Raw genomic sequence first — 9,274 nt, 5'->3', positions numbered from 1 at the left:
TTCTCCTCACTGGGTATAGTGGGTGCAGTACTGTCCCCCCTAAAAAGAAGATGTCGTCATCCTGGTTCCCGGTACCTGCTGATGGGACCTGTCTGGAAACAGGGTCTGTGCAGATGGGACTGAGTGAGGGGTCTGACATGAGGTCATTCTGGATCGGGGGGGCCCTGAACCCAATGACAGTGTCCTCACTGGAGACAGAAGAGCAGGGACACAGACACAGAGGAGACGCCACGTGGAGACGGAGGCAGAGATAGGAGGGAGGCGGCCACCAGCCCAGGGACGCCTGGAGCCCCCAGGAGCTGGAAGGGGCAGGAGGGACCGTCCCCTGGTGCCTCCAGAGGGAGTGTGGCCCTGGGACACCTTGAGGGCAGACTCCTGGTCTCCAGGCCAGGGGAGGATGGGTGTCTTTGTTTGAAAGCCACTTGGTGCCGTCATTTGTCACAGCTGCCCCAGGACAGCCCCACCTGGGATCCAGTGAGCGGAGGTGTGGAAATGCTGTAGCCGGTCCAGGGTGGAGCCCACCACCTGGCTGGTCCCTGGCAACATGAGGTACCTTTAGCTCAGCATGTCCCCCCCCTGCAGTGACAACCGGTCACTGGGCTGGTGGGACCGTCCTGCATGAAAGCCTCCCCCAGGGGGATGTGTTAAAACAAGCACATGCATGTGTGCCCCCCCCCCATGCTTTTTCCTCCTCAGACCCATTTCCTTTTGCAGGCAGAGGTCGGCTCCCAGCCTGCAAGACAAATGTCCCCCTTCCACAGAGGTGGGGGGGACAGACAGACCCTGAACTGCTTTTCTTGCCTTAAATAAAAAAAAGGTCCTCATTCACATCCGTGGGGGGCCGGGTGTGGGGGAAGCTGTTATGATCACACCTCTATCTTGGGCCCCGGCTAAGCCGAGAACGTCTCTTCCGAATCACAATAAATCCAACCCAGGAGGATGAATTCCTCAAAAATGAAATTGGGTCCTCAGCTGCTTTTCATTATGGGTTTTTCAAGGGGGAAAAAAAAAAAACGAATGGTGTTTCCGTTTGTTATTTATGCACTCTCCGAGTGTAATGGTTGTAATGATTAATACCGAATTTCTGAATTTATTCTAAAGAGGCACTTCATAAATATTGAAAAGCATCATTATCCGCAGGTAAATCCATTTATTTTATTAAAATGGAAATTCAGAAACCATCAATAACGTGACAGTACGCGTCCCACGGTGGCCCTGGAGAGGGAACACGGACGTCACTTTTCTAACCCTCCATCCATCACCTCCCCGAGGAGAGAGACGCTCTTTGCAGAGTTTCTCCCACACCCACGTGGCTTTCGTGGTTTGGCGCAAGGCCTGTAAGCTCCCACTGCGTGGATCTGGGACCTGGCCCATCCACGAGTGGCTTCAAACAGTGACAGTCGGAACCAGTCCTGTTTTGGCTTTCATTCCCCCCCTCCCCCGGGGGAGGAAGGGACTGGAAGTATTGATAACAGGTGTTCCCAATCAGACCTGATTCCGAGCTTATTTACTTTTGAGAACGTCCTCCGAGGAGGTCAGGGACCTTTTCAAACAAAATCTTGCTAATCCTCTCCGCAGGCCTGAGGCGGAGGCGGCCAGGGTGACGTTTAGGTCTGAGTGCATGGCAGGAAAATTCCAGAAGGCTGAGAGCCGGGGGCGGGTCCCGGGCTGGACAGGGACGTCTGACTCGGCCACGCACGGAGTCACCCCCGGGGCAGCACCTGGTGGAAGCCAACCCGAGGTCCGCAGGCTCTGAAGAGCCAGACGTAAAAGACGCAAGCCTGGCCCCTGTAAGGGTCACAGTCACGCATTTACTGAGCACCGACTGTGTACCAAGTCACACCAAGTGGACACCTGGGACGTCCCATCAAGCTGGTTCCACTGTCCAGGGACCCCCAGTCTTGCTAAGAAAGGAAACCAATAATGTATTGTTCAAGGGTCTTTTCATTCTTTCTTGATCATCCAGCTCACGGTGGGGAAGAAGCAAGGGGGTGGCACCCCCACCCCGACCCCGTCCCTTATCTCAACAGTCAGGACTCCTCCAAGGTGGTCCCAGGACAGGATATCCAGCCGTAAATCTTCTCAATGGATTCTGCTCCAGCCACACTATTCTCACAGCGCCCACCAGACAAACGGTGGTGCCCGCAAAGCAGCCAGGGCTGGGGACGTGCCAGGGGCTGGCGGGCGGGCAGCAGTTACCCCTCCAGGCAGGACAGGACCAGGGCAGGGACCAGTTCTGGAATACGGAGAGCTTGGGGGGTACGTCCTGACCCCAGAGACGAGCGGTCAGAATGGTAGGGGTCGGAGAGGCCTGGGCACAAGACAGCCCTGAAAACATCCAAAGGCGAGTTTTAAAACACAAAGCGTCTCATGTTCCACGTCGTTTCCCTCTGTCTCTCTCTGCACAGCCTCAGGGAACGTCATCGTCCACTCATGCCGCCCGCATGGAGGGACATCCTGCAAAACGGTGCAGCCGTGTGGGAACAGAGGGACGCTCCCTGGGACGGAAACATAGTTTCTGTGCGACGTGGGGTGGGGGGGATACATGGAAATGCAGTGAGAGCGGGGTTTCGGAGAGGACTTGTCCACGGCGGCCTGGTTCCTGAAAGTGAAGGTGTGGAAGCCACCGCAGGGGCCGTGGGTGGGTGTCGAAGTAAAGAGCAGGCGGCTGTCACCCAGCGGGGTGTCCCTCAGCCTTAACACGGAGGTGAGCTCCCCACACACGCCTCCGTGGGCGACAAAGCCGAGCGACATCAGCCAGCCACAGAACGACAAATATTAGATCCTGTGTCACTTGCACGAGGTCCCCAGAGGGTCCGATTCCCAGGGACAGAAAGGAGCCAGAGGTGCCAGGGGCTGGGTGGGGAGAGAGTGTCCGTTTTGCAAGATTTAAAAAAAATAAAGTTTTAGGGAGGGATGGCGGAGACGGTTACACAACCGCGTGAGTGTATTTGATGGATGCGCTGAGCTAGGCACCGGAAACTGGTTATGATAGAAATAAAAGGCGCAGAGGACCCTGAAAGGCGTGTGACTCAGTGAAAGGAGGCAGCCTGGGAAGGGCACACGCTGAGTGAGCCCAACTCCAGGACACTGTGAAAGAGAAAACCGGGGAGACAGTGAAACATCCATGGTCGCCAGGGGTTGGGGTGGGGGAGGAGAGATGAACAGGGGGGCACAGAGGACGGGGAGGGCACTGAAACCACTGTGTGTGACCCTGTCATGGTGGACACACGTGATCGAACATGTGTCCAAACCCCTAGCACGTGCAACCCCAAGAGGGAGCCTAGTGTCCCCTGTGGACTCTGGGTGACGAGGACGTGTCTGTGTAGGTTCATCCACGGGGAGAATCGTCCCCTCTGGTGGAGGAATGTTGACAGTGGGTCCCCAGGGAACGGGGTCGGGGACCTTTTGTGCCACGGCAGGGCCTGCCCTGCGTCTGTTGTCCTCGTGAACTCTGGACAGAGCTGTCCAAGGTCACGTGTCTGGTCCAGCCCCTGGCGGACACCCCTGCAGCAACCCTGGCCTCTGTCTGTCCAGACTGCGCCCCACCTGGCGGGAGGGGCCACCCCCTTGGTGTGTGTCTTCCCCACAATCTCTCATCTTGGTGTCCTTGGCTCCGTGACAAGGAGGGGATCGTCTTCTGTCCCTTCTGCGTCTTCCCCTCCCATCTGGCATCTCCAGTGACATGTCCCCGCTGAGCTCTTCGGGTCCCTTCTTTCTGCTTTCAGGCGCTCTCTGCCTTTGACCAACCGAGGGACACGCATCTCCTGTGCGCTGACTGAGTTCACGGTCACCCCACCCCCATTAGACTTTTTTGTTTTTTAACCAGTGCTGTTATGAAAGGTTTCTGGGCTGCCTTCCCGGGTGGTGCAGGCGGTGGCGTCCAAGGGACGGTGGGTGGGATGGAATGAATGTCACAATGTGTGCCCACGGCAGACCTCTCCTGCCCCACCGGCTGGGAACGTGCACAGTTCACGTATTTGACCAGGACGTGTCCCTCTCCGTCCTGCCCGGGATGGAGTGCTTTTCTGTCCTCTGTTCATCACCGGACACAACCCACTATCGCTGTGAAACACGTTTTGTTGACATTGACCTGTAGTGACCTCTGCATTTTACGAGTAGCTGTCCGGTGTGTTTTGTGTGTTCTTCTAAGCCGGGAATGGTCTGTTTCTGGAGGTGCCGTCAGATTTACCTGACGCAGAGGGTAACGAACTGAAATTCCGCCTCTCGCACCAACACGTGGAAAGCCGGAGCCTGTTGTTACCTGTTTCCCCGCCAACCCCAGCCGGTCCTGGAGATGACAAGGGAAGACGTCCGTAGGGTTCCCAGAAAGTGGGGAGGCCCTGCCAGCACCGGGGTCTCAGGTTCCCGGTCCCCAGGGCCGACAGGGGTAGACGCCTGTTGCGTGAGCCCCCGGGCTTGTGGCCATTTGCTGCAGCGTTCCCAGAACACACGCACACAACAGAGACCTCTCCGGGGGTCATGTGTCCCCACCCATTTTCCCTCCATTGTGCTCATTATGTGAGACTGTCCGCCTCCTGACGGGGTCCCCACGAAAGTCCCGCTCGTGGGGGACCCTGCGTGGATGACGGAGCACCCATCACCCAGCGTTTTCTCGTTTTCTCTCCCCGACAAGTAAGCCCGTGGTCATTGTCATGCCTGGAACTTGTAATGGGCCCTGGGGAGCTGAGGACACACATTATCTCACGACCGTGTCTTTCCACGTCCAGCATCGAAAGCACAATTGCTGACATGCGTGGGTGCCCTGAGGCCGCCCCCTCGCATGGGGTGAAGCTGGGGCAGTGCCCGGAAACAACCTTCCACGGGTGACCACAGCGGCCTGGAATGGCGTGGTATCGCGGGCCTGTGTGTCACCTGCGTCCCGTGGGGACGTGGCAGCCCCACCCGCTACATGGCCCTCCCCCCACCCGTGGGGCTGCGCTGGAAACTTCCGAAACCCGTGTGCAGGGGCCCTCACGTCGTCACCTGCCACTGAAAGGGCCACTTTTGTCGTTGCTCCGTGACCAGGACAGCGGTGGAGAGACTTCGCGTGGAAACGGCTTTCCACGCTGCGGAGGGAAAGAGCAGCGCGTTCCACCCTCCAGGGTCATAGGAAGGAAACGAGTTTGGGGAGCAACGCGCGGAAGGCGTCCTCCGCTCTTGGCGGTGCAGCGGCCTGCGAGGCGACAGGCGACAGGCGACAGGCGACCGTCGCGCTGCCAGGCTCTCCCCGAATCGAGTGCATTGGGGGGCACCGAGGCTTCCTTCCGGGGGCCAAGACAGCAGGCGCACGGAGAGCAGGCCCAGCGCGTGGTTTCGCAGCCCCAAACAAAGAAACCCTTTTACAAACCCCCGGTGTCTAATTTCGTTTGAGAAAATTAGATACTCCGGTTTTTGCATACGGTAACTGTATTACCGGGATGCAATTTGGTCGGGGTTGCTGGCTGTAGTGCAGGCGGCTTCTTAATAAAAAGTGTCAGTTAAAATGAAAATACAGCTTGGGTAATTAAATTTAATTGGATCTTGTCACTTTAAATCCTCTTCGTTTTGGAGGGTTTCTCCAGAATTGCAGCTTCTGGTTTGCTAATTTCTTTATTGCAAGCTGCTGCGGAAGCTGACCCCTCCTCTAATAAATTGACACCTTGTTTTTTTCGGGGGTTCCTGAACCGTGAAGGCGCTAGCAAAGCAAAGGAGGGGCGGCACGGGGCGTGGGGGAGGGCGCGGGTAGGGTTACTTGCCGGGACTTTTACCCCCCCGCTGCAAGACAGCAGGTTTTACTCCAGGAGCGTAACTTCCAGTTCTGCAGAAGGCCCGGTGTGGGGGGCAGGAGGGAGCTGTCCTACAGGTAACAGAGTATCCACAGATGTGCACTGTATACATTGTCGCCAGTTTGCAGACAGCTCGCTGCTCAGAGCTGCGTCCACCCGCGCTCATGAGCTCCTCGCGGCTGCTGTAACAACGCACCGCAGAGGTGGCCTCTGAAAACAACAGGAGGATTTATTATACCACGCTGAGGGAGGCCGCAGCTCCCGAGTCAGTCTCTCTGGGCTACCATCAAGACGTCCGCAGGATCATATTCCTTCCGGAGGCTCCCAGGGACAACCTGATCCCTTTTCCAGTTTCTAGAGGCACCTGCATCCTTGAGTCTCAAGATCTTAACCTAATCACGTCTCCAAGCGTCCTTCTGGTACATACTCATGGGTTCTGGAGATTAGCACCTGGAAATCTCTGGGGGCTGTTATTCATCTGACCACAGAGAGTATAGTGATTCCAGTAATATGGATAAACTGGTGAGAGGAGGGGGTGGGGGCCTGCAAACTAAAGTGTTCATCCAGCTACCAGTTGAACCCTGGTTGCTGCCTTGCATGTGGGCTGCATCAGCTGCTGATCCTACATGTCACCTTGCAGGGCCCATCCTTTTTGACCCACAGGAGTTCTCTTTCCTTGCTACAGCTCCCCAGGCTCAGTGTCCAAAATCAAGAAAGCTTCACCTGTGGAGGATAGATTGAGGCATATGTTGTAGCCCTGGAATCGTAAAAATTAAAAGGGTGTGCAGGACCCCTCATTACTCACTCTCCCTGAAGGCAGCTGGTCCCGTTGTAAACGCGTTCTTTGAACTAAACTTTCCATCAGCTCGAGTCCACCAGAGGTTGCCACTTGTTTGATAGAGGATTTTGGTGGAGAACTGACTAAGGCCTGAGCTGGAGGGTTCCTGGCCCATTCAAGGGGCAGAGGGTGGCCCCACCTGGTCCCCAGGTGCCAGGGACGGTGGCCCAGGGGCTGGGATGTCCGGCCTCTACCTCTACTGGCTGTGTCTCGCTTCCCAGGAGAAGAGTCAACGTGGCTGGTTCTCCTCATCCTGGGGACGGAGGGGAGCCTCTGAGAGCCACACCTGCTCTGCACAGGTGAGGCGTGTCCCGTGGAGGTTGCTGTGGGCTTGCACGTATCCCTGTGGCTGCAGCATCTCACACTCCCACGTCTGCCACAGTGTGGGGTGGAGCCCACGGCCAGCACAGAGGACCTTGGTGGCCTTGGCTGAGAAGCCGTGTTGTGGCAGAAGACCCTGGGCTGTGGCGGAGATGAGGCTGTTTTATGCCACCATTTTCTCAGCCACAAAACAAGGGTCCTACTTGGGTTCCTGGTGGAAGCGGTGGTTCTGAGGGACACGCGGTGGTCCTTTGCTGGATGCATGTGTGTGAAAACACACCTGTGGGAGGTCCATGTCCTGGCCACACGGACCCACCACGCTCACTGCTCGGTGGGCTCACCCTGGGACCCCTTTCCTGTCGCCGCTCAGAGTGTGATCCCCTAACGTCAGGCTCTGAGGTGACTGGAGGCAGCTCCTTGACATCACGTTTGGTCACAGCGTTTAGGAAGAGCGAGAGCCCCTGGGTTCCCATTCCGCAACGCGCTGACCCTCTGCGAGATGCTGACGGCCACTTTTACCTAAAAGGGGGTGGCTGCCATTCTGGGGGTGGTCCGGAGTCATCTCTGGTCTAGGGGGAGGGTGGAGTGACCCTGAGGTCTCAGCTTAGGGCCAGGCTGGGATAGCGTGGTTCCCACCTGTCCTGCCTGTGCCTGGACGTGTCAGCTCTTGGGTTTGTCTCCGCCCTGTAAGGTCTTCTTGTCCTTGGCGGTGGCAGAGAGACACCAGTGGCGCCTCCAGGGTGAGGAACTTCCCGCCTGTGTGCCCTCAGTGTCCCACTGGTCAACCCTTCGCCTGGGCTGAGCCCGCCAGGGTGGCAGCGTACTGGGCAGGGCCAGCAGCTCGGACGACGGCGGGTGCAGGCCCTTGCTGGTCTTCCAGACCCGGGGGACGTCATGCATCTAAATCCAGACACTTGTCCTGGCCGTGATGGGGGCAGAGGGTCTTGTCAAGATGCACGTCTGCGTCTTTCTGAGTCCCCAGTCGTGCGCGGACGTAGTGACGTCTCATAGCCGATGTCGGTGACGGCCAGCCTGGCCTGGTGCTCAGATTCGCACAGCGGTCCCGGTGTCCCTTTTCCTGCAGATGCAGAGCTGTGTCGCAAGGTTTTCGGACAGCCTGACGGAGGTGGCTCACGTACACCCCTCTAGTTTACTTAGAGGGTCTCAGGTTTCGTCTTGGTTCTAAATTATCAGTCCTCTTACGGACATGTCGACACCATGACACGCAAATCGTATAGGACACTCGTATCACTACGTTCATACAATTTCCTAAATCCAACCCCTGACTGAAGGTCATTATAAAAAAAAGCCAAGAACAACCATATTCCTCAGTGAGGAATTAAAGAGACAGACCCAGGAGCGCCTGCCAATGCGACGCAGGGAGACTTGCAGGTTTTCCACGTTATACAAACCGTTCCCGTCCTGCAAGACAGCGACAGGCGCCGGCTTTTCCCCTGGGTTCCCCCCGCCGGAGGGTCCCGGGGATCGTGCATGACGCCTGACGAGTGCGACACGGAACTCCAGGGCTGCTCTTGGACCCTGCTGCCTGTCTCTGGTTGAACACGCTGAGGTCCTTTGTCGCTAGGACATATCCTCACACGGCGTGATGTAGCTGAGTGTGTCCCCTACAAAGACGTGTTGACGTCTTCACTCTGGGTACTGGAGAGCGGGGCCTCATTTGAAAACCGGGTCTTTGTAGGTGTGATTGAGTTACGATAAAGTCACTAGGGCGGCAGGTAATCCAAGATGATGGGTGTCCTTGTAGGAAGATGAGAAAGGACAGAAGGAAGACGGTCACGTGGAGATGGGGCCAGACGTCGAAATGATGCTGCCACAGCTGAGGGACACCCAGGATGGCCGCCAGCCCCCGGGGCCTAAGAGAACGGCAGGGAACACAGACCGTCCGGAAGACACGAGCCTGCCGACACTTTGACCTTGGACGTCTGGCCCCCCGACTGGTGAGAACACACACTCCTGATGTTTCCACGCCCCAGTCTGTGGGACTTTGTTACGGCACCGTTGGGACAGCACGGAGACAGAGGGCGACGGTTTTGTGGCTGAATCGTAGGTTTTTCTGCCTGTGTGTGAGGTCATTTCAGCTTTCGTGAGATGAACCGGGTGTCTGTAAAATTATTTAAATTCCATCGAAATAAAGACGTACTGGAGGGTGGAGCTCACAGCTGTCCCCGCCCCAACCTACGGCTGCTGGCGAGCTGGCTGAAGTCTGCGCTGGGAGCTGCTTTTGTCCCAGGCGGAGGCTGCTATGCGGTCACTCCTTGCGTCCTCAGGTCCCCCAGGGAGTCCCCCACCCTCCAGGGACAGGCCACGCGGCCAGTCCTGCCACATT

Source organism: Rhinolophus ferrumequinum, chromosome X (assembly GCF_004115265.2).
Source record: "Rhinolophus ferrumequinum isolate MPI-CBG mRhiFer1 chromosome X, mRhiFer1_v1.p, whole genome shotgun sequence".
Classification (NCBI taxonomy): domain Eukaryota; kingdom Metazoa; phylum Chordata; class Mammalia; order Chiroptera; family Rhinolophidae; genus Rhinolophus; species Rhinolophus ferrumequinum.
This window is presented reverse-complemented; position numbering follows the sequence as displayed.